Below are 25,071 nucleotides of genomic sequence, written 5' to 3'. Positions count from 1 at the left end.
GCTCAGTGCAGGAGGCGCTGCACGGAGGGCCTGGGAGTGGACCGAGCCTAGTGCTGCACAAGACAGCCCAGGCCTCTGCCGCATAGTGAAAAGTTGGGTCCAGAGAGCCAGACGGTGCTTGGGCTACTGAGGCAGCAGACAGGGCCAAGGAAGAGGCCTCAGAAGCCCTGCATAGAAGAGCCCTGTTCCAGGGCACAGCAACCCCCCCCCCCAAAGCCTGCTGCAGGTGAGAGACCAGCTTGGCGCAGAGGATGAGGTCCACCTTCCAGGCCTGGGAGCTGTGAGTTGCAGGGAAATGAGGATTCCCACAGGGGAGGGGGAGTCCCCCCTGGTTAAATAAGGGTTCCTGAAAGTGAAGCTCCCACTGGGAAGGCCCCCCTAAAGTTACCAGCTCCCTTGTAGGGCTTGGGAAAAGCATAAGGTCATTGGGGTTTCCCCTTGGGATTAAGTTTATTTTGGGTGTTTATCTATTTCAGATCAGATACCTACCTCTGACTTACCTGTACCTGGAGCACTAGTATAATTTTATGTCATTTACCCAGAGGGAATACCCAGCATGTTACTTATTTAGATATCTTATCTTATGTTTATATCCATGTTTCTTTTCCTGGTGATAAGTTAATGTAAATAAATGTGTATATTGTTAAGTCCCCTGACTGTCCTGGCCTGGTTCTGTAGGGACAGAGGGAAACTGAGCGGTTTGCAGTTCCTCCACAGCACACCTGCCAGCTAACAATCCCCTTCAATTGGAGAAGGGGAGTATATACCCAAGTTACCTGGGCTACGTAGGGATGGTTTGTTCTTGCACTCTCAGTAGGACTTTTTTGAAGTACAGCCAGCTCTCCTTGGCTCCTCTCCCCCTCAGTCTGGCTTCCCAGGGATCCTGCCCATGAGTTCCCTGAGCTGAAGTCTGCTTTTCTGAAATCCAGGGTCCTTACTCTGCTGCTCTCCATCCTTCCTTTCCTCAGGATCCTGAACTTAACCATCTTGTGGTCACTGTTGCCTAGGTTGCCACTCACTACTACATTCCCCACCAATTCTTCCCTGTTTGGGAGTAGCAGGTCAGGAGCATGGCCCGTAGTTGGCCTCTCCAGCACTTGAACCAGGAAGTTGTCCCTGATACTCTCCAAAAACTTTCTGGATTGCCTGCTGTATTGCCTTCCCAGTAGATATCAGGGTGGTTGGAATCCCTCATGAGAACCAGGGCCTGTGACTGAGAAACTTCCTTTAGCTGTTTGAAGAAAACCTCATCCACCACTTCCTCCTGTTCTGGTAGTCTATAGCTGACCCCCCCCTCCAAAACTCACCATTGTTGCTCTCCCCTCTAACCCTAACCCAGAGACTCTGGGTTACTATGCTCAGTTAATGACAGTAACAAACCAACCCATATCTTGGGATGGGGTGATTAGTGTAGTCATTGTTGTCATTAGCAGTCCCTTGATAGGAAGAGGATAGTCTTCTGGTAAATAGTGTAGTCATCAGTGTTTTGTGAGAGCTGAGACAGCCAATCCACGAGCTGCGTGTTTGACTGGAGACATGGCAAATAGTTCTGACAGGATGAGAATGAGTGCTGATAATTTTGGATTGCAGCTCTTTCCTTTTGTGTCTCTCATCTATCTGCCTCCATAGTGATGGGAATTTGCTTGAAGTGATTGATACCTTGTTGTATGTCCCAGCTCCCTCAGGGGCGAATCAGTTCTCATGTCTCCCAAGTATTGATGTGTTAGGTTCATGTTGCTTCAGGTTAGGTTTCAATCTGAATTTCTTCTTTTGTCCCTCTCTAGTGTGGTGACCATGGGTGAATTGGGAGTATAAGACATATTTTGGAAGCCAGTTGTCAAGCATCCTTACGACATATCCTGTCTAACAGAGCTGGAGCCATATAAACATGGCTTCAGTACTGGTTTGCTTGGGCTGGAATGTTAGTTTTTGTTCTTTTGTCCTTTCAACTGATATGAAGAATTTTCTGAAAACAAAGCTAATGGTAACATTCCAGAGCTTTGTGTCCGATTGCCCAGCAAGGCCCGGGGGGACAGGGATTGGGGACCCCCACACCTGTCCTGCAGGCACCCACCTTAGGGCCCTGGAGGCGCAGGTGAGGGAGCACCAAGAAGAGGTTAGCAGGCTGAGGGGAATCAGGGAGGCGGAGGAAGAAACGGACAGTGTCCCAGGAGACGAAGTAATGGGAAATACTTACTGGCAGCACAGGGCACAGAATGCGAGGGGTGAAAAGAAGAGCCCACACGGCTTGTCAGCAGCCTTTTTATTCAATTATGGCCAGCCAATGACATCAGCATTAGATGCCGGCCGCTAGGGATAAAAATGGCGACCGATGCCATGGAGGGGGAGGATGGCATGGGGAAGGAGTTGCAGCCGACGCTGGCAACAGAAGGGACTCCCCCTGCGGGACCCGGGGAGCCAGGCAAGCAGGGACAGATGCTGACAGAACTGGGTGGAGCACCCTGACAGGAGCCCTCACAGGACAGCAAAGGAGCAACAGGCACACTGGCCAGAAGCATCGCTGGAGCGGCACCTGGAGACAGAGCGGACCCCAGGTGGGAGTGCGGGGACAACGGGGCATGGAGGAAGCCACGTCGGGGGAAGAAGACCCCGGGCAAGCCAGAAGGGGTTTACAGTCGGGGTGGGTATTGCTGCCGGACCACCACTGGATTGATGAGGTGAAGAGAGGGAATACTGAAGGCGATGGGTCAGGAAGAAAGTAACCCACAAAGTTAGAGCCCAGAGAATGATAGAAAGGGAACAGGGAGTGTTGGGTTGCCCCGTATTTTTTTTGTTGAGTATTTAGTTACCCTGGATGAAGGGACATAGGGGAAGGGTGTGGGTTCCCTGAGGCGTGAGGCTGTAGGAAAGTCTTGGAGGGTTTACTGTTCCTTTTTTTTGGTATGTTCCCTGAAGGAGGGGCGAAGGTGAAGGGGGCTTAGGGGCAGGCCCATACGGGTGTGTGTGGCGATAGGCTATGGACACCCGAACACTAAGTTGTAAGGTGTCACCCAGTGGGGGGGGGGGAAGGCCGACAGACAAACGCGACACCGAAGGAGGCGTGAGGCTGGGCTGTAGGGGTGGTGGAGCCCTGTGAATGACCACCAGGTGAACTATGGGCCACCGAGTGCACTTGACAAACAACTCCTCACACTGAGGAACAAGAAGTCGTGGCAAGTGAGTATGGGGTTGGAGACTCAGGGGGAAGACATCTACTCAGGCGACAACATGACTCCGTAAGGCGCTTGATGTCTACCACCAGAACGAAAGCTGCCCAAGAGCGGCTATTCAAAACCCAGCGGTCACAGACGGCTATTTCCTTACCCTGCAGGGCCACGTACCCAAGGAAGAAGCACCTCGGAAAGTACCCTCCACTGCAGAGTGGCAGACGGTCACCTCCAGAACCAGGGCTGCTTGTAACACAGCAGTACCAGTTCCTCCAGTCCGGCTGGAGAACAGGTACAAGGCCCTGGCAACACTGGAGGAGAAGGAGGGAGAGAAGGCAACCGGAGAGGAGGCAACTACACACTCTCCACGCTCCGAACAGGCCGAAGGAGCTAAGCAGTCCCGGAGGAGAAAGCGTTGAGTGATCGACATAGGTGACTCCAACCTGAAAGGTACAGAGGGCCCCATCTGTCGCCAGGACAACTCAACACACAAGGTCTACTGCCTACCCGAAGCAAAGATTCATAACGTGATGGGGATGATCCAGGCCATGATCCAGCCCACCGATTACTACGCCATGGTCCTAATCTATGTGGGTACTTATGATGCAGCCAGAAGAAGCCCTGATCACCTGATGGCGGACCACCATGCTCTGGGGGGTGTGCTGAAGGAGATAGGTGCACAGGTGGTATTCTCTTCTGTTCTACCAGTGAGCGGATGTGGTAGACAGCATGAGACGTGTGTCAGCTTCGGGAATGGTGTCTTGAGGCGGGCTTTGGCTTCCTTGACAACAACCTGCACATCACAATGAGAGACATGCTTGGAAAGGATGGGCTACACCTTTCCCCTAAAGGTAAGCGTGTGTTCTCTTCTAGGTTGGCGGATCTCCTCCGTTGGGCTTTAAACTAGACTCAATGGGGGGAAGGGGAAGATGAGGGAGGAGGAAGCCTTGGACCGCTAAACCAAGCAGCACTCACAAGTACAGCCCAGCCTAGACCGACGAGCGGAACATATACACAGGTAAGCAACAGGGGCCAGGGCAATACTGTGATTAGGAGGCCACTGCACACATCCACAGGAGGCCTTAAATGCCTCTATACAACCGCTCGTAGTATGGGGAACAAGCAGGATGAACTTACCCTCCTGCTAGCTGACACTAACCCAGACACAGCGGGGCTCACTGAAACGTGGTAGGACCCAACGCATGACTGGGCGATGAATATCAAGGGCTATAGGCTGTACAGGAGGGAAAGGCTGGGGGTGTGGCACTGTACATTAAGGATGTCACATTTAGGGGCAACCAACACGGGTTCATTAGTGGTAGGTCCTGTCAGACCAACCTGGTGGCCTTCTATGATCAGATCACCAAATCCTTAGAGGCAGGGACAGCAGTGGACATAGTCTTCCTGGACTTTCGGAAGGCCTTTGACACTGTCTCTCACCCCATTCTCATTAAGAAACTGGGGGACTGTGGTGTCGACACCCACACAGTCAAATGGGTTGCTAACTGGCTGGAGGGCCGCACCCAGAGAGTGGTGGTGGATGGGTCATTTTTGGCCTGGAGGGATGTGGGCAGTGGGGTCCCCCAGGGCTCAGTTCTTGGGCCCACACTGTTCAACATCTTCATCAGTGACTTGGACGAGGGGGTAAGAAGCACCCTGTTCAAATTTGCTGATGACACTAAGATGTGGGGGGATCTGAGCATGCTAGAAGGGACGAATAGGCTGGAATCTGACCTAGACAGGTTACAAGGGTGGGCGGATGAGAATAGGATGGGATTCAACACCGACAAGTGCAAAGTGATGCACCTGGGGAGGAAAAACCGGCACCACACCTACAGGCTGGGAAACTCCCTTCTTGTCAGTACAGAGGCGGAAAAGGTTCTTGGAGTCATCACTGACTCCAAGGTGAACATGGGCCAGCAGTGTGGTGATGCAGTCAGGAAGGCCAACCGTACATTGTCATGCATCCACAGATGCATCTCAAGCAGGTCCAAGGAGGTGATACTCCGCCTCTATGCGGCACTGGTCAGGCCGCAGCTGGAGTACTGCATCCAGTTCTGGGCGCCGCACTTCAAGAGGGATGTGGACAACATGGAAAGGGTCCAGAGGAGGGCCTCTTGCATGATCAGGGGGCAGCTGGGAAGGCCTTATGAGGAGATGCTACAGGACCTGAACCTGTTCAGCCTCCACAAGAGAAGGCTGAGGGGGGGATCTAACGGCCTGCTACAAACTAGTCAGGGGGGATCAGCAGGCATTGCGGAAGTCCCTGTTCTCCCGAGCACTGCCAGGAGTGACCAGGAATAACGGCTGCAAGCTGGCAGAGGGTAGATTTAGACTAGATATCAGGAGGCGCTACGTCACGGTCAGGGCGGCTAGGATCTGGACCTAACTTCCAAGAGAAGTGGTGCTGGTTCCTACCCTGGGGGTCTTTAAGAGGAGGTTAGATGTACACCTTGCTGGGGTCATTTGACCCCAGTACTCTCTTTCCTGCCATGTCAGGGAGTTGGACTTGATGATCTGCTCAGGTCCCTTCCAACCCTACTGACTATGAAATTATGCCATCCAGATTTCATACCATAGAGCAGGGTAGGAATAACAACAATCTGGTAAATAAGAAGTTCGGCTTGGTTCCTGATGTCACGATCATTGAAGACATTATTTCAGAGACATTCAATGGCAGCACTGGCAGATTTTATTCAATGTTGAATATCGTTGTCTATATTTACTTTTTGGGAAAGGTGGCTCCCCAAATAGGTGACTCGACAGTCTCCAAATATTGTCCTCTAATTGTAATATGGGGAGCAGCAGCTGGTTGGCTTGAGGTGGATTGGAAACTTGGTTTTCATGAAGTTGACAGTGAGTCTAAGCATTTCATATGCTTAGCAGAAGCAATTAAGAGTGGCTTGCAGCTCTTCAGTAGAGTGGCCCCACAACACAATTATCAGCATATTGAAAATCGGTAAAAGTGTTGGCTTCCTCAATTTGGGATATAACTGGTTGATGTTAAAGAGATTTCCATTCATGCAATACTGGATGCTGTCTCTGGATGGAATGAGATGTAGAATAGCTGTGATATAGATGGAAAGAGTGTTGGTGCTATCGCATACCCTTGCTTGACTCCAGTTCCAATAATGAAAGGGTTGTTCCTGAACCATTGCTTAGGATGGTTGCTGTCATGAAGGAGTCTGATGATGGTAACAAATTTTAAAGGGCATCCAAATCTTATCCAGATCTTTCACAGGACCTCTGTTTATTGAATCAAAGGCCTCAGTCAGGTAAATGAAGGCCTTGTAAAGATCTTGGTGCTGCTCACAGGACTTCTACAGCTTATTAGCAACAACAATCATATTTATTGTACCTCTGAGTGATCAGAAACCACAGTGGGACTTGGGCAGAAATTCCTCAGCAAGGGACATAAAATTATTGAGGAGAATGTGTGAGGATATTCCCACCTATGGACAGAAGTGTTATACCATGATAATTGCTACAATCCATTCTACTTACTTTCAAAGATGCTAGGGTCAGAAGGGACCTCAACAGATCATCAAGTCCGACCCCCTGCCTAGGCAGGAAACAGTGCTAGGGTCAGATGACCCCAGCCAGATGCCTATCCAGCCTTCTCTTAAAGACTCTGAAGGTAGGGGAGAGTACCACCTCCCTTGGAAGCCCATTCCAAATTTTGGCTGCCCTTACCGTGACGAAGTTTTTCCTGCTATCTAGCCTAAATCTGCTCTCTGTCAGTTTGTGACCATTGTTCCTTGTTACCCCAAGAGGTGCCCTGGTGAACAGAGCATCTCTGATCCCTTGCTGCATCCCCCTAATGAATTTGTAGGTGGCCACAAGATCACCTCTCAGCCTCCTCTTATGGAGGCTGAAGAGGTCCAGGTCCCTCAGTCTCTCCTCATAGAGCTTGTCCTGTAAGCCCCTAACCGAATGAGTGGCCCTCCTCTGAACCCTCTTGAGCCTATCAACATCCTTCTTGAAGTACGACGCCCAAAACTGGATGCAGTGCTCCAACTGTGGTCTGAACACTCCTGCATAGAGGGGAAGTATCACCTTCTTGGTTCTACTTGTCATGCATCTGTTGATGCATGATGAAGTGCGGTTAGCTTTGCTGAAGATTTCGTCACACTGATGACTCACGTTCATCTTGGAGTCCACTATGACTCTGAGATCCCTTTCTGCTTTTGTGCTGAATATGGTAACAACTTTGGCATCTATCAGGTCACTGAAAATGTGTTCACGTTTCCAGATTTTCAAATATGAGTGTGTAGTTGGCGAGAGCTTGTTTCTGTCTTGCTTATAAATAGGGGTCTACCCAACTTGAGGCGTAAGCTGGCCAATTTCATGGGCAGATCACCGGGCAGCAGCCATTCTCACGAGTTTATTGTGGTGAGCACCGCCCCGCCCCTTACTGTAACTGGCTGAAAGGTCTGTCTGTCATGCAGTCCTGCCCTCAGCACTGATTGGTAGAGAGAGGCAGGGCTGCATGACAGGCAGCCCTCTCAGCCAAACAGGGGTGAGGGTGGCAGCCATCTTGCCTCTTCACTTTTGTGCCGGTGGCCCCTTTTGTGTGCAGCTGCATGGCTGGGAAAACTCTTGGCTCCCACTGGGGAGCCAGCACTTTATTTTTAGTACCTTTTTTTCCCCTGCAGAGATCACCCAATTTCGTGATGTCTACAAAATTGTGATTTGAGTAGGTCCCTACTTATTAATTTCAGCTGGTATTCCATCAGAACCACATGCTTCATTGTTTCTCCAGGCCTCTTCATAAGCTGGTGGATCTGTAAGTCCTTAGTGGGGTGTTGTGGAATGGCTTTGAAATCTTCAACATTAGAATCCTAGTTCAGGAGCTCTTGAAAGTGTTTCTTCTACCATGCATCTAAGGGGGAGCTGCCTTTCAGGAGTGTTGTTTCATCATTGGACCTCAGATGGATGATTCTTTGTGTGCTTGGCCCATTGATGGCTTTGGTTGCACTGAAGCTTTGCATGTTGTGGCTGTTGGCAAACTTTTGAATATCTTTTACCGTGTGTCCTCCACCACTTGTAATTTTGCTCTCAAATCTTGTTCTAGGTTTAATGTGGTGATAACTGTCTTGCTTCTGTTTGGAGCTGATGTCATTCTCCCAAGCTTTGAAGGCTCTGCTTTTTTCTGTCAATTAGAGCTTAACTTTCCCTGTCATTCTCATCAAACTAATTTTGATGTTTCTTTGTGGAGAAACTTAGGGATTCTCTGCACTTCTCATGGATGCCTTTCTTGAGTGATCAATGGTATTAAGATCATGAGTGAGGTCAGAGGGTTTCTCATGGAGGCACTGCTAGAGATGATTGCTTTTAGCAGGATCTTTCAAGAATTTGATATTGAAATTCTTCCTTGATAACTTATTTTGTTCATATCATTTTGGAGCAATGCAAATGGACAAGACCTGTCACAGGCCAGCTGGGCACTGTGAGTGTACCAATTTAGTTGCAGGCTGACTGAGTGCTGCAACTGTATCAGCCACTGGGCTGTTTGGTTTGGGATTGAGGAGGTTGAGTTGGGAGTGAAGCGAAGACAAGTTTCACTTATAACAGTAAAAATGAATTTTACTTATAACAACAAAATAACAACAAAGAATATGTTTAAGCAGCACAAGATATAGTTTACACATATAACAGTTAATAAAAAGGGTTAAGCTAATAAACAGACAACAAAACAATAACAGTTAAAAATTGGCAGTGATAATAAAAACAAACAGACAAATTGACAGAGTTCCCAGTTGATTAGCAACTTATCGATAGTCCCTCAGTGTCAGGTACACATCAAGTTGATCCAGTGAAGTCAGGCATCCCCGATCCATGTGGTTGGAGGGAATACTGGGGAAGGTCCCTCAGTTAAGAACTGGTTCTCGTTCATGCTAGGAGTAAGGAATCCGGGAGCATGGGACAGCAATGACCATTCTGTTCCATCCTTCCTACTGGTCACTTAATGTGCATGTTCTTTTATATCTTGTTCTATGCTAATCTTTTGGCTTTACCCTATAGCTGTTACCCTTTAACCTATGGGGTTAAAAGGTGTTAGAAATTATTATAATAGGTTACTGCCTAAGCTTGGGTTTACCCAATAAGCAAATCACACCACATCACTTCGGGGTCTGAGATGAGCATTTTTCCTGCCCAAGTCCAACCTACTTAAAAAAAAAAAATTAAGATGTATTTATTATACTTTGTGGTTAGGTTTGTCAATCTTACTGACTTTTAAGCAAAAATTTATTAAATCAGCTAAGACTGGCACCATGCTGGCAGCAACTGCGCACACACCTCGGGGCAGACAGCAGGGCAGCACAGTCCACCCTGAAGTGCCCGTGCAGTCGCCGCCAGCATGGAGCTGATGCCGGAGCTGTGCAGCCTGGCACAACTGTTTGCAGCCTGCCCACTGCTTGCTGCAGCTGCCCAGAACCTGGGATAGCTACAAACAGCTGCACCGAGCTCTGAAGCCCAGTCACCAGCTCTGTGCTGGGAGCAGGGGAGAGACCGGGGTTGCACTGCCTCAGGCCCCTCCCCCCACCTGCTCCTACACATGAGTGCATGCACCAGGACGGAGTTGATGCCAGGGCTCCAGAGCCCAGCACAGCTGTTTGGAGCTTCCCAGCTGGAGCCAGTCCCAGCTCTGGGTAGCTGCTGCCAGCCACAGAGCCTGGGCTGCTCCCAGTGGGCAGCTGGGATACTGCAAGCCCTGCCGGGAGCAGCCTGGGCTCCAGCACCTACCCCAAGCCGGGGCTGGCTGTGGCGTGCCGAGCAAAATGGCCTCATGTGCCATGCTTGGCATACATGCCGGGGGTTGCCAACCCCTGCTCTATACTATTTGCAGGGAAGTAAAGAATGGAGAAATTCCCTCTTTCCCTATCTTTCTTAATAGGGTGACATATTACAGTGCTGCAGTGCAGTCCGTCTAAACTCTGTGCACTCAAGCTCCCTGCTATTGGTCTATACAGTGATGAATCCACTAGTCCCTCCTATAACTCTTTTCCAACAGCTATCTGTATCATCCTATTTAAAGTCAATGGAGGACCCTGCTTTGGTAGTGTACAAGGTAAACAAAATACCTGCATGTGCCTTTTCCTGCTCACAGTTACTTTGGAGATTTGTCCATATAAGCTCTCTCTGTAGGAATAAACATTTTATCCTGGTCTATTTTTGCAGTATTGGCTGGAAGGTGATTTCCTTTCTGACCTTGGGAGACAATATAGTTTTACATTCCAAAGCATGAGATTGGATTATCATTATCTTATCTTCTGTAGTTACAACTATTTTTTTTGGTAATAAAGCTGTCTGTCTCCTCCCCTTTTCAAAGAGTTAATCCATTTGTCTATTTTAAAGTCCTGTTTGTACCAGTAAATTTCAAACCAATTTCACATATGCGTATGCAGTTTTTACCCAATCAAAGAAATAAAAATAATAATTGCTATTTTAAACCAAGAAATTAAATGATCCTTTTTCTTACTGTATTGATTAAACTTTAACTGCCCAAATATCTAAGTTTTCTTGCTTAAAACCATGCATAAAACCAGACTACAGGATAACACACCAAAGCTTAAGTTTAATAGGCAGAAAAGGAGTTTTTCTCATCTATAGAAACCATAAAGGAAGATAAACCCATAGACCGAGGTGGATTCACAACTTTGAAGATTCTTTCAAGGATGTTGCAGTGCCACACAATTTCAGCACTCTTAAATTTGCAAACATGGTTCACAAGATAAATGCAGAGATTTCAAACAGTACTCCGCAGTAGCTGCTGACAGATGTGCCCTCCCACAAAGCGCTTTAGTGGAAAAAGCAGTGCATTACTTCAACCTGGCTCCATAGCGTCTGTATAAATCAGGTGCTTTAACAGGGCTTTTTGGTGTTTTTACCTGTAGGTGATTCAATCAGTTATTAGATAAACTCACCAAAAAACCCTGCTAAAATGTGCAATCCATATAGACGCTGGATGAGCGGGGTCCAACTAAGGCAATGGCTCTTCTGGTCATGTGCTGGGCTTGACATGGGGGCATGAGGAGTTAAAGTAAAGCGCCCTTTTTTTAAAATGTCTGTAAACATCCAGTGTTAAAAACATTCTGATGAGCTGGCATTTTCTGAGGGGTGCATCAAGTCTAAAAAGGTTGAGAACCACTGCCATAAGCTTATAACATTTTATTATTAGATGCATCCACATCTATCTATAAAACTTGTTTATAAATAATAAATGCATCTATCATTCATTCTTCTGCAAGTAATCTCAATAAAGATGGAACCACATTATTAGCAATTGTAATTTAAACAATGAAGAACGAGCTCTTCTTTCCTATTCAAGGGTCCCTAACCACATATTACAATTGAATTTGAAACCCAGTGGGTTCCTTTAATTGCCACTTATTTTTAAATATATTTTATATGGTAAATTAATTCAATAGGCCATTAAAATATTTATTTGAATCTAGCATTTTTACAAATAGCCTTCTTTCAGGCTGCAACATATTTCCAGAGCGTATTTCTTATGCAATGGACAAATGCAAGTTACAGGGCCTCTTCAGCTTGTGCACCTAAAATGACCCATGTGCATCAGTGTATGAAAGACTTAAGTGTAAAGTGGAATAATGGATATAATGCTTTTTCTCATGTTTTTGCTGTGACCATCCTTAAGTGTCAAAGAGGTTCTAATCTAATTAGACAGTCTCAGCAATGTTCTCAGTCCAGCTTAGCCTATACTCAGGGGTCTGACATGAATCACTCCTCTTGGGAGAGGCATCATTTGAAAGTAGTTCCAGCTGAGGACACTTTAAAAACAGGAGTGTCAGCTGTGTTTACCATAGATATTTGCAATTTAATTGTTCTGAGAGCTAGTAGCAGAATGGCTTGTAGTAAGTAGATATTGGGCTGAAGTTACATTATTTATCTTGTTAGATGTAGTATTACTCTATGGATGTCTCATTGACCAGACTCTAATTTGACAAACTATAGTTCAAAAGACTTCAGCCACAATATATTTTCACTGTAATATGTGGCATTTTTCCCAACTGCTTTTTTTTTCAGGATGTTTGACAGTGATGCTGAATGAAGGTCACTATCCTCTTGACTCCTGTATATTTGTTACAGTAAATTTCCTCATACAAACAGAACACATATTGTTAGTGATGACATTTTAAATTTAAATGGTTATTATAGCTATTGTAAGCTGAGTGTAGAGTAGTGTAAACTCATGCTATGGAGTCCCAGACACCATTCTGAAATGGATTTTTAGAAGGTATGAACTGTTCAGTTCTAATGATCAAGAACAGGAATCAGGATAAATCAGGGGTGGGCAATTATTTTGGGCAGAAGGCCGCTTACCCAGTTTTGGCAAGCTGTTGAGGGCTGCATGGGTAGCTCCACCCCTTGACAGGTGCCCCGCCCCCTGGTCACCATCTTGGGACCAATGTCCCAATGTCTTGGGCCAGCACCGGTGGGGCCCAGAGAGGGGTACAGGCCATCAGGGGTCTGTGGAGCCGGGCTGGACTACACCAGCAGGGAGTGGGGAGCTCTGGGCCCCACCAGCACTGGCCCCGGGACACTGGTGCAGGACCTGTGCTCCCACTGGCTCCCTGCCTGCTCAAACCCAGTGCCCCCCAGCCCCACAGTACAGGCGGGGGGCAGTGTACAGCCCTGACCCCCTGCTTGCTAGCAGGGAAGAAGCTGGTGCTGAATGTGGAAAAAAGCAGCTGGCCCCTTGCCTACCCCATGTGGGGCTGTCTGGAGCAGGCACAGACAGCCTCATGTGGGCTGCAGGTGACTGCAGCATGGGGCACTGGCCATGGGGCAGCAAGGGGCCGCTTTCCCCTGTGCTCAGCACCAGCTTGTAACCCACCCCACTGCCAGCCTGTGGGGGGAAGAAAGCAGCCCCTCCCCGCCCCATGCCCGGCATCCTGCACTGAAGCCACTTGCAGCCAGCCTGTGCCTGCTCCTGACAGCCCCGTGAGGGCTGCAAGAGCCTGCAGTGTGGGATGCTGGCCATGGGGCAGGTGAGGGGCCGCTATTCTCTGCGCAGAGAAGGAGCCCAGGGAAAAGCTGAGCATGGGGGAGGAAGTGGCCCCTCCCCTGCCCCCTGCCTGGTGCCCCATGCTGCAGGCATTCGCAGCCCGCATGGGGCTGTCCGGAGCGGGCACAGGCAGCCCCACGTGGGCTGCAAGCAGCGGGCTGCAGCTGCAGCACTGGGTGTGCGTAGGGAGGGACCTGTGCTCCTTCCTTGCCCGGGGTCCCCGCCCCACTTACTTGAGCTTCCTGTGTCAGGAAAGCCACGTGCTCCCAGCCCAAAAATCCCGGCTGGGGCTTCTGGCTGGGGGGCGGGGCCGGGCAGGCCCCACTGTTGTTGGAGCCCACTGGGCTTCTCCTGGGTCCTACTGCCCTTGGTTCCTGTCACTTTTGACAGGAACCAAGGGCAGAGAAATATTAATTTTCTACATTTTTTTAGGGGCCCTGCGGGCCAGATAAAATGGCCTCACAGGCTGGATCCTGTGGGCTGTATTTGCCCACCCCTGGGATAAATAGATTCAGTTTCTGGCTCTTGTATGGAATCATACATTAAAATTTTAACTATTTTTCCAAGTATTTATGTTTTCCCATTTGCAAAATTAAGACAATACTGTTATATTCCCAGATAAAGCATACCAGACAAATCATTTTTCAACAAAAATCATTTCACTTTCCGAGCAAGAATTTGACTTGTTTTAATGATCTTTTACAGCTATTTTCAATTAAAGGCAGTAACTAAACCTTCCAATTCTAATAAGGTCAGGGGCAGATCCAGAGGGAGTGCAGTGGTGTGGCTGTACCCATTTTGGACTGCACTGTGTTGCTGGAGCCTCTGAGGACATTAAAGTCTCCAAAGCATAAGAGGATCCCCACTTCCCCTCTGTGCTGAAAGCCACGTCCCCTCTCCTCCCATCCTCTTCTCCTTCAGTCAGTGCTGCTTTCCCCACTGTCACCAGGGTGCAAAAGCTTCAGAGCTGCTCCTGCCTAGTCCAGCTGAGCTGTTTGGGGCCTGGGCTCACCTAGGGCAGTGATAGTGGCAGTGGCAGGGGCTTCTTCTGTCTGCTTCTAAGGGAAATAGGCAGTGTGGGGAAACCCACCCCCTTTTCATTGCTGTTGCTGCTGTTCTTAGCTAAGCCCAGCCACCACACAGCTTGGCTGGAGAGGGCAGGAGCAGCTCTGAAGCTTTCCCTATTCCCCAGACCTTGGGGAAACCAGCAGCCACTGGATGAGCAGGGGTGTGCTGGGGACGTGCCTCTGAACATGGTGGGGAATGTGGGGATGCTTACCTACTTTGGGAACTTAAAAAGTCCTGAGGCTCCCACAGTGCAGGGGAGGAGGCTGAGAGCAGAGATGTAGCCACTCTTGCACCTACCTTTGCCAAATCTTGGATCCACCCTAGAATAAGATAGAACCAAGGCTATAACAGTAGTTTATAGGAGTGCTGGGAGGCTAAGCCCATTAGTCTTTGGATTTTGAATCCTTGGATGGACACGAGTATAGAAATGCGACATACTAATCTTTCCCTGTCCATATTTATATTCTGAAAATGTAGAAAGTTCTGATACAGGTTTCCCTCAATTTATGCAGTACATGCGTCTTCAGAGAACGGTGCATAAATCAAATTCGCATAAAGTGAATAATACTACTTTATAATGTAACAAATACTTTATAATACACTTTATAATGTAACAAATAGGAATACGTTGCCATGGCGGTGAGGGAGGGAGGGAGTCGGGCTGGGACTAGGGGAGGAGTGGGGAGAAGTGTGCAGCGCAGCCCGTTAACAGCTCCTAGGGCTGCAGGAGGCAGCAAAGTGGCAGGAATTGTGGGTGGTTGAGGGGTGGGGGGGTACAGTTCTTGCTGCTACGTACCCCCTGGGAGGGCTGCACCGGGTTCGGGGGGGGGGAGGGGGCAGGCCCCTGGATCTGCACATGGGACAACAGCAGGCTGCCACTGCAGGCTGGGGCTGGCGGCACTACTGGGCTTTCCCCAGTGCTCAGCGGGCAGGTTGGGGGAGCTATGGCAAATTTTGGGGTGGCAGCAGCCCCGCTCCAAGCGCCACCACTCACCTGGAGCACTGGGAAGAGCCCGGTGCCACCACTACCCCCAGCCTTGCTTGCAGGAATGAGGCAGCAGTGCTGGAAGGGGGGCTGTTGCCACCCCAATATTTGCCGTAACTCCCCCAACCTGCCCACTGAACGCCAGGGAGAGCCTGGTGCCACTGCTGGCCCCAGCCTGCAGCAGCAGCCTGTTGTTGTCCCGTGCACAGATCTGGGGGCCCGTGCCCCCCTGGGAAGAGCCCAGTACAGCCCCCCAGCCTGCAGCCCTCCTGCACCCCACACCCACTCATAGTTCCTGCTGCCTGCTGCAGCTTGGGGCCTCCACTTCTCCCCATTCACCCCAGCGGCTGCAGCAGACCTGGGATCAGCCGACACCACCTGCCTGCACCACAGCACAGCACAGTACATACAGCCCAGGGGCTGGGGTGAGTAGGGACAAATGAAGCCCTGATCGCATAAGAATGAAGTTACCTCACATAAAAGGAATTTTGGGTAGAAAAGGGGTGATCACATAGGAGCAAATTTGCATATATGGAACCTGCGTAAATCAAGGGAAACCTGTATTTCAGGGCCCAGCTCATAACTGCATGGGTATGTCTTTCTCTTGTAATAGTCTCTATACAACTGCTAGCTGCATAGATGTTACTTAAAAGTGTTTTGGGGTGTATGAGTGATTGTGTTCAGAGACACTAAAATGGTTGTTGGCTTTAGAAAAGCAAATCCAATAGCCTGTTGTATAACAGGATCAGACACTGTAATGAGCTTATTCTGCCAGTTAAGAGTTCATCAGCCATACTAATTTCTAATGTAGGACACTGCTATATAAATCTTACTTCACCTTGACAGTGAGCATTTCTTGAATGGAAATACTGAAGAACAAGATGGATTTGAATCTAATCAGACCCATATAACCCATATAACAGTTGAACAAAATTTTAGCTGTTTTTAAAGGTTATCTTATCTCCCATTTCTCAGCATATTAACAGCTTCCCCCAGTTTAAAATTTATATTGTTTTGATGTAAGAATTCCCTTTCTTACCAAAAGACTGGAAAAAAGAAAAAAAAGCTGTCCTCTGAATGTAGTTATCTTTTATCAGCCTTTGTTATAGATATTTTTAATAAAAGAAACATAATTTCTTTTATTTTACATATGTTACCAAAACTTAATAATAATTCTTATCAGAAAATAAATTCCATCAGAAAGGGCTAAAACAACCATATGATGCAATATTTTCTTATTTTACTACTGAATTTCAAATCAATGAGTCTCCTAATAATTCTTTCAATTAGATGCAAGCAGGGTCAAAAAACTACTTTTATATTATTTAGTGAAACAACTTTGTTCATATTTAGGTTATACTCAAAGGCATGGCATACATTATGAGAAATGTAAAATATGTTTACTTGCTGTAGGACAATAACTCTTTGATGTGTTCCTCGACTATATCCTACGAAAACAGAAATTTCCAATGAAATTATTCCTTTCTCTCTGCAAATTACTAAATAGATCATCCCATGTTTTAATGCCAAAAGGCTTGGAAGCATATTTTTACTAGTTCTCACTGGAGTTTCAGGAAGATTATTTTACACTGATTTGATTCTTCATAACTGAATATACTATAGGATATACATTTTCCCATTAAATATACTTCTCTCTCTGCATCTTCTACACACAGTTTTCCCAAAAGGCTTGTCCTTCTATCTTTGACAGTCCATAAAAAAATACATGATGCATAGCAAAGTGCTTGGGGAGTTCCTTTCTGAATAACATCAACTTTCAGGAACAGCTGCTAAGATCAAATAGACAACTAGAATGCACAGGCGGGTGCCTCTTAAAGGTACAGGCCTGTAATCCTCCTCCCTGGGCAAAGAGTCATCCAATCTATCACCATCACTGATATATGTCTTCTATACAAGTCTGTGTCCTATATGTCTTCTATACAAGTCTGTGTCCTAGTTTCCTCCTCTGAAGCAGGTCTGAAACAAACAGAATCTGCAGTATGAAGTCCAAAGTCTTTGCCATCACTCTTTAAGCCATAAAATAATAAATGTCTTGCATACTGCAAAGAATGATCTTCCTGTTTTAAATTCCTTTAAAAGTGTGTGTATATATTCTTTTTTAAAGAAATATGTACTGCTATGGTGGCCAAAAATATTCAAAACCAAAACAATAGCAAATATTTCTACAGTATCTACAAAAGAGTAAGGTTGTGCTTCCTCCAAAGGGACTCAGTTTACTAGCCTTGTAAAAATGTTCTTGTCCCCTTGCCTGGAGTAATCTTTTTGTTGTTTTAATTAAGAAAGGTTGTTGTTTTAATTAAGAAAGGATCCTTAGCTTTCTATCCTGGTGGTAACTGGTAACTGTTGCATTTAGGAGGGGTTTTACATCAGTTTTGTAAGGTGGATGTTACTTTAGCTACAATTATGCCATCTACCAATTGATTTTTGAGCACATTCTTGAGCTAAGTCAATCCAAAGTACATTCCGTGAATCTCAGTTATAAGAATTCTTGTCTTTAGGGATCCCTTGCTTCTTTCCTTTCTGTACAGACTCATCCTGCCCATTGTAAACAAATCTATTTACAAACTTATGTTAACGGTTGATCATAGGTGGTGGGAGAAAATATTATTTGGGGGGCTGAGTAAAAGGGTGCCCACCTGCACCCCGCCCCTCTCACCCACAGGGCTATTGCAGGGCCAGCATGTTGTGGGTGCTGTATGTGGTGGTGCAGATGCTGTGATGGCACCCATCTCTAGCTGCTGCAAAATTAATTGGGGGAAACTAAGCCCCATTAGCTTCAGCTTTCTGCCATCTATGCTGTTGATGGAAGCGCTGGTCCACAAACAGAAGCAACATTGAATGTTGCCTCTCATATTAAAAACGCAGGGGAAAGAATCAGTGCTTGGCAAGTTCAGAGGATAACCTTGAATTTCCCATTAAAAAATGGGCATTGTGAATAAAATCATATCACCAACTCAGTTCTGATCTTTTAAAGCTTTGTGTATTCCGTTCCTCTCACATCCTTGCTTCCAAAGCTTCCCCAGCAGTAAGAGCAATCTCACCCACTAGGTGGATGCTTCTCTTTTGTTTTTCCTGCCACTGACCCCTCCACCTTCCCCTGCCGGTATCCTGCATGGCTCCTCCTCACAGACAGGGAGGGCTTTCAGTCTCGGGCAGGCCTCAACCCCTGCGGGTCCGTCCCACCTGGGAGCTACACTACCTGGTTGTGCTCTTCCCTGGCTTCTGGGGGAGAGACTCCTGCTCATCCAGCTGGAGCAGGATTTCCCCCTCCGGAATGACGAGAACAACCCCTTACCCTGGAAGGGGCAGGAGCGGGGGCACAAGGAGATGCCACTAGGTAAGTCAATAACTACAATTCACAACTAAGCTCCTGCATCGTCGGCCTGTGTCGAATTGAACGCACTTTGCCACGAAGGCAACAGGCTGCTGAACTGAAGACCGGGCCCTATTGGGGAAGTGTTTGCCAAGGCCGAGGGGGCAGGGCGGCCGCGCCGCTAAGTCACTGGAGCAGGGAGGCGCGGGCGGTCGCCTACCTGTGGGACCGGGCGGGGCAAAGGGAGGTGCAGCGCGGGCTCGGGGGAGCGCCCGGCCCGGCCACGTCTGGTCTTCGAGGCAGCCCCTCCCCCTCTCCCCAGTGGCAGGTGCGCGTCGGCCCTCGGGCCCTTGTTGCCGGTCTCCTAGCAACCGCGCGGCCAATGGGAGTGCGGGGGGCGGGGCCGGGCCGGCGGCACCCGGGCTGTCTCGCCTCGCCTCGCCTAATCGGCTGCGTGGGTGAGTGCGCGGGGGGCGGGGCACGCGATTTGGGGCGGGACATCCAACCGTCCTCCCTTCGGCACCGCCTCCTGCACGTGCGCCCGGGAGGGGGAGGCTGGCCCGCGCTGCCGGCCCGGGGAGCAGCGGGTTGCACCGCAAGCCGTTTCGGTTCCTGTTGCTCCCAAGACGTCATTGTGCCGGGCCTCATGTGTGACGTGGGCGTGACGTAAGCAGGGCGCGGGCACGTGGCGTCTCGGGATGCCGGGCGCCCCCCCCCCGGGGGGAGGATGCGCGGCGAAGCGGGGGCCGCGGGACAGGTGGAGCAGGGCTGTGAAACAGGCAGGGCTCGGCTTGCGGAGCACAACTGGGCCTGTCGGCAGGTGTCGGAGGCGCGGGAGGGCCGCGGGGGGAGACACCCAAGCGCCTTCCCTGGAGCTGAAAGGAGGAAAAGCCCCGCAGCTCCGGGTGCCGCAGGGCTGCCGGAAAGCTTGCACTAATCCGGGTAGCCGGGCGGTCGCAGCACGGAGGATAACTGGCCGCCCGTTGCAGAGTCGGCTGCCGGAGGGTGCTGGTGGGAAGATGTGTGTGGCACCTGAGGAGTTGCAGAGCTGGTTGCAGCCTTGGCAGGATTCATTTCTCCAGCAGCAGCGGAGCGAGACGAAGATCAGTCGTCTGTGAATGGTAGGAGGCAGCAGGGTCGATCCTCGAGACCACCGGCGCTGACTCCGTGGGTGCTCTGGGGCTCAAGCACCCGCCGAAAAAAATTAGCGGGTGCTCAGCACCTACGGAGCGGCTTGCAGAACCCAACGAACAAAACCCCTGGTGCTTTATGGGAAGAAGCAGCACGCAGCTTTAACCTGGCTCTGCAGGATCTGTAAAGATCGAGCGCTTCAGTGGGGCTTTCTGGTGCTTCTAGCTAGAGATGATTCAGCCTTTACAGACCAGGTAGCAGTACCACACTGCCTCTTCTAGGTATGCACAGGGCTTGGCATGGGAATGGTCCTAGTTAAAAGTTAAAGTACCTTTTTTTTTTTGTTTCTATGCCTGCAAGCACCCACCAGCCACAAAAAAAGGTGGTGCCTATGCTCGAGGCAGTAAAGGATGGAGTGGCGCCTAATGCAGGTGCATGGCGTGGGTAACTCCACACATAACATTGGTAAAGAAGTGGAGGATATGCCTTGAAAGTAGTGGGGCAGGGGTGAGGACTGTAGTGAAGCAATTGTCCAACAGTTAAACGAGTAAGTGACTTGGCACAGATATGAACATGCAGATTTCTTTTGTGATTGTAGCTGTATTACAGATCAAGACAAATAAACCTCTTATTTGTTAAATTAGTGGAACTGATGAATACAATTAGGAGCCTTCAGGGCAAGAGTGTAATGTACCAATAAACGAAGCGAAGACTATACTGGCCTGCAGGCTGGACAGATTAGGACTCGTCTTTTCCAAATTTACTTTGGAGTTGACTAGGTTAGTTTGCTGTCAAACTCCTGAATTAAGAATACTTGTAGAATGTAGAAAAACGGTGGTAAAATGTAACCGGCTACCCTCCAGGATTCATATAACTAGTAACGCTCAAGAAGGATCAATTTCTACAAACTATAATATAGAGTCTATAAATCTCTAGAATTCATTCTGTCCACAGGTAGTGTCACTAAAGCTATAATGAAAATACATTATTTGACATTATTTTTAACATACAGATTTGGTAATAATTGTGAGCTACATTATTGAAATGTCTGTAGCAAAAATAGCAACTGTCAGAAAAGTGAAGGTGGAGGGAATACTTGGATTTTCAAGGTTACTGCATACATAAAACAAGTGAGTTGCTTCTTACGATATTTTGAAGGATAGATGTAAAATGTAAGCTAATGACTACCAGCAGGCCTCAAATTTACATAGAATCTATTTGTTTTGTTTCATCCAGATAACAGCCATCTGTGGAGGGGATTACTAGAGAAATCTAAAAACTTTAAATAGAGTCACAGCTCTTTTTGGGATCCAATCTTAGCAGAAAGACTTGTATTGGATTTTAAGTAAATGCTTACCTTTTGTGGCCTTTATGTTCTCTGAACAAGTTTTTATATACTTTCAGAGGTGTAATTTGCAAGTTGAAACACCTTCTTTCAGCGAAATTGTAGTATCTGCTGTGTTTGGTTGGAAAACTGGTTCTTGTTTCTTGGTTGATATAGTGTGGTCCCTTTTAAAGAGCTGTTCTAACATCAGAAAAAATGTAAGATGCATCTGAGAAGAAGATAAAAGCTAATTTGGGGGCGGGAACATTTTGGAGAACCATGTACTTTATTTTTCATTTGTGAAACTATCCATGTCAGTTTTTATACGATTATACTACAGTGCTTTTATCTTCTGATGTACATGTGGCTGAACTAGTTTTTAGAATTCAGTTATGTTGATAGCTATTCCTACTGAATTTGAATCTGACATTCAAAATCTGTGCTTTGAAAAAATAATGGTGTATGTGTTGTTCTTGGTGGGCTTGTAATTCTACTATTACTTGTGATTTTTTTTTTTTTAAATTGAACACTTAAGACTCATTTATGACAGGAAATCTGTCTGACTTCTATTTTAAATCATAGAGCAATGCTTTGCATTAGCAAGGAAACAAGAAGATAATATCATTTTAGAACATGCTTATACGTTATTGCTGAAAGGAAAAATATGTTGCTCACCAAATCGTGTAGGGGCTTATGGGAGCATATGGTAGGTGTCTACCAGAAACCAGGATTCCTAAATGGAGAGAGTATTTTTCAGAGTCTAATTCCAACATGTAATTAAAATAGCATATTATTCGAGTAGCTATTTTTGCTCCGGTGGGTTGATTACTACTTTTCGGACATCTGCCAAAGCATTCTTTGATCTAGGATACAGTTGAATTTTTCAAGATTTTTTTTTTTTACCAGCAAAGAGTATGAGTTTTTCCATTTGGTACGTAGTATGTATGGAACTGAGGCCTAGGTGTACATTTTTGGGAATTTGCCTAGCTTTGTTCTCTTCAGGAATTTCTTCATTGGAACAGCAAGTGATATTGCCAGCTGGCAAAATTACTTCTGGCAGTTACTGGGACACTGCAGGTTGTAGGCATATCATCAGAGCTGTTGGCTTGCAGAGAAAAATTAGCTTGCAAATAGTAAGGCCTGAAATACAAAATCTTTGAGCATCTGAAGCCACTGTGGCCATTAAGTAATTCTCTGTGGTCACCAAGTAATTTCCTGACACCACCAAGTGATTGATCCTATCCAGCACTGGGCCTGTCTGCCCTGCACCCACAACTGGGGGTCCCGGCCAGTCTTGATGGAGACCTACGGGGCTGCTCTGGCGCCTCTGGCAGTGAGTGCAGGGCAGATGGGCCCAGGGCCAGATAGGATCAATTGCCCCTCCTGCCCCGCAATCCCTGCTGTGCTGGGCCAGGCTGGGTTAATGCTGTCCCCCTGCCAAAGCTCATGTCTCACTGAAAGTCCTTAAGTGGCCTTCCAGCCCAAATCATTTCCCACTCTGGTCTTGCAACATGTCCTGAAGGTGGACAGATTTTTTGCAGTGAGCTTCCAGATTAGTTATGCCAAATCAAGCCACTTTAACCAAGAGCATGGCTCTTAGACTTTTATGTATGCTCCAGAGGAACGTAGCTGCATGGGTGAATGGAGAGCTTTTCGGGTTTCAATCTGTTGCTGGCTTTAAAAATCAAGACCAGGGTCTAGAACGGTAATATTAGTTGAATGGTATCTATTAAAGAATCTGAACATTGAAGTAGTATGCTTCTGGTGTCCCTTCTTGTGGATAAGGTGGATTGCCATATCCTTTCCTTTCACTGTTGGTTCCAAAGATAAAAGTTTAAACCATGTACAATGAGGGAGGTGACTCTTGTGGTGAAATACTGTCCATCCTCAAAAACAATTATTTCTCAGAAGCTAGTCGGCTGTCTTGATGCAGTGTAAAAATCACAGGCGTATTTTGTTGGCAGGCTAAAAATTTAGGAGCTGCATGAATTTAGTTGTAGGTCTCAGAGTTGCTGCTTATAATCAAGGTTATTAAACAGCAAAGAATATCTTTGTGATGGCTTTTACAAGACAGGAGGATCACCCTGTCGGGCAGGACGCAAAGCATCCAGAAGGCTGGAGATGGGCTTTGTGATGGCTTTTACAAGACAGGAGGATCACCCTGTCGGGCAGGACGCAAAGCATCCAGAAGGCTGGAGATGGGCCTACAGTTGACGTAGATCAAGTGAGGGAACACCTTGAGAGGCTTGACATCCATAAGTCCGTGGGACCACATGGAATGCACCCAACAGTCCTGAAGGAGCTGGCGGACATCGTAGCATGGCCTATGGTGAAGATATTTGAGAACTTGTGGCACTTGGGAGAGGTACTAGAAGACTGGAAAAGAGTCAATGTGGTCCCAGTCTTCAAGAAGGGAAAGAAGGAAGATCCAGGGAATTACAGGCCAGTAAGTCTGACATCCATCCCTGGAAGGATCCTGGAGAAAATCATCAAAAATTCCATCAGCAACAGGCTAATGGAACATAACTTTCTGAGTGCCAGCCAACATGGCTTTGCTGCTGGAAGGTCTTGGCTGACCAACCTCATCTCCTTCTATGACCAGGTGATGAATTGCCTAGATGAGGTTGATGTCATATATACCTGGATTTTAAGAAAGCCTTTGACTTGGTTTTCCATGGTGTCCTCATGGTTAAGCTGGGGAACTGCAGTCTTAACCATTTCCTGGTCTAATGGCTGGGGAACTGTCTCCGGGGTCAGACCCAAGGAGTATGAGTTGATGGGAGAAAATCAATATGGTGCAAGGCAGCCAGTGGTGTCCCTCAGGGCTCAGTACTTGGGTCAGTACTCTTCAACATCTTCATTAATGATCTGGATTTGGGTGCCAGATATGGACTGGCAAAGTTCGTGGATGACACTAGACTATGGGGGAAGGCAGTCACACTGGAGGACAGGCTGCGGATACAGGCCAACCTGGACAAGCTCACAAAATGGGTGAACCAAAACCTGATGGCATTCAACGTAGAGAAGTACAGGGTGCTCTACCTTGGGAGGAAAAACCAGCATCATATTTATGGGTTCAGCAGTGGTATGCTCACTAGCACCATGATTGAAAGAAACTTTGGGGTCTTGATTGACCACAAAATGAACATGAACCACCAATGTGATGCTGTTGCTGGCAAGGCAAACCAAACTCTGGCATCAATCCACTGATGCATCTCAAGCAAAACCAGGGACGTCATTCTCCTGCTTTACCTGGCCTTAGGCCACAGCTAGAGTATTGTTTCCAGTTTTGGGCCCTCTGCTTCAGGAGGGATGTGAATAAGCTTGAGAGAGTCCAAAGGAGAGCCACCCATATGATCAAAGGCCAAGAGAGCAAGCCTTATGAGGAGAGGCTGAGGGACTCTCCAGCCTGAAGAAGAGAAGGCTGGGGTGACTTGGTGGCAGCCTATAAATATATAAGGGGTATGCACCAGGACCCCCCCAAGAGATAACAAGGTCTAACAGCCAAAAACTTCTGGAAGGCTGATTTAGATTGGAGGTAAGGAAGCACTTCTTTACAGTCCAGGTGTCCAGGGTCTGAAACAGACTCCCCCCAGAGGTGGTGCAAGCATCTACTTTGGACTAATTCAAAAAAATTTGGATGCTTATCATGCTGGGATCATTTCATCCTAGCAGAATTCCTGTCTATGGCAAGAAGGCTGGACTCGATGATCTTGCCAGGTCGTTTCCAGCCCCTAATGTCTATGAAATCTGACCTCAGCACTGAGGTAGGCAGAAGATAATCACATACTCAAGATTTCAGTTTATCTACCTCACTTCTTTTTCCACATCTTTCTCCAGGTATTCCCTAAATCTAGAAAGCCAGGATTGGAAGTGACTTCTTCTTTCTGACTTGAGTTGGGTTTCCTGGGTGTGCCAATTGACACATCTGTAAAAATAGCAAAGTGTTGTGCCAGTGCGCTATGAGTGAGCTGGGCAGCAGAAGAAGAGGTCCTCTGACCATCCCAAAAAAATCTCCATTAGCCTATC

The 25,071-nt window shown here is 47.6% G+C and overlaps 1 protein-coding gene across 12 annotated transcripts in view; it reads left to right on the top strand.

Moving 5' to 3' along the window:
- The first annotated feature begins 18,464 nt into the window (after positions 1–18,464).
- The window catches only part of SSX2IP (SSX family member 2 interacting protein), a 41,689-nt gene continuing 35,082 nt past the window's right edge, over positions 18,465–25,071 (top strand). For 5 of the 12 annotated variants that reach the window (XM_090048667.1, XM_090048678.1, XM_090048675.1 and 2 more), the window contains exon 1: positions 19,100–19,253. The gene's annotated coding sequence lies outside the window, so the exon portion shown is untranslated. Of the gene's footprint in view, positions 18,612–19,027; positions 19,046–19,099; positions 19,254–19,727; positions 20,000–25,071 lie in introns of those variants that run through there. The other 7 variants (XM_090048672.1, XM_090048669.1, XM_090048679.1 and 4 more) reach the window with 7 other exon arrangements.

The sequence above is a fragment of the Crocodylus siamensis genome, chromosome 5 (genome assembly GCF_052110815.1).
Source record: "Crocodylus siamensis isolate JL-2025a chromosome 5, ASM5211081v1, whole genome shotgun sequence".
NCBI lineage: Eukaryota > Metazoa > Chordata > Crocodylia > Crocodylidae > Crocodylus > Crocodylus siamensis.
Note: the sequence above shows the minus strand (reverse complement) of the source record. Positions and strands in the feature narration are given on the sequence as shown.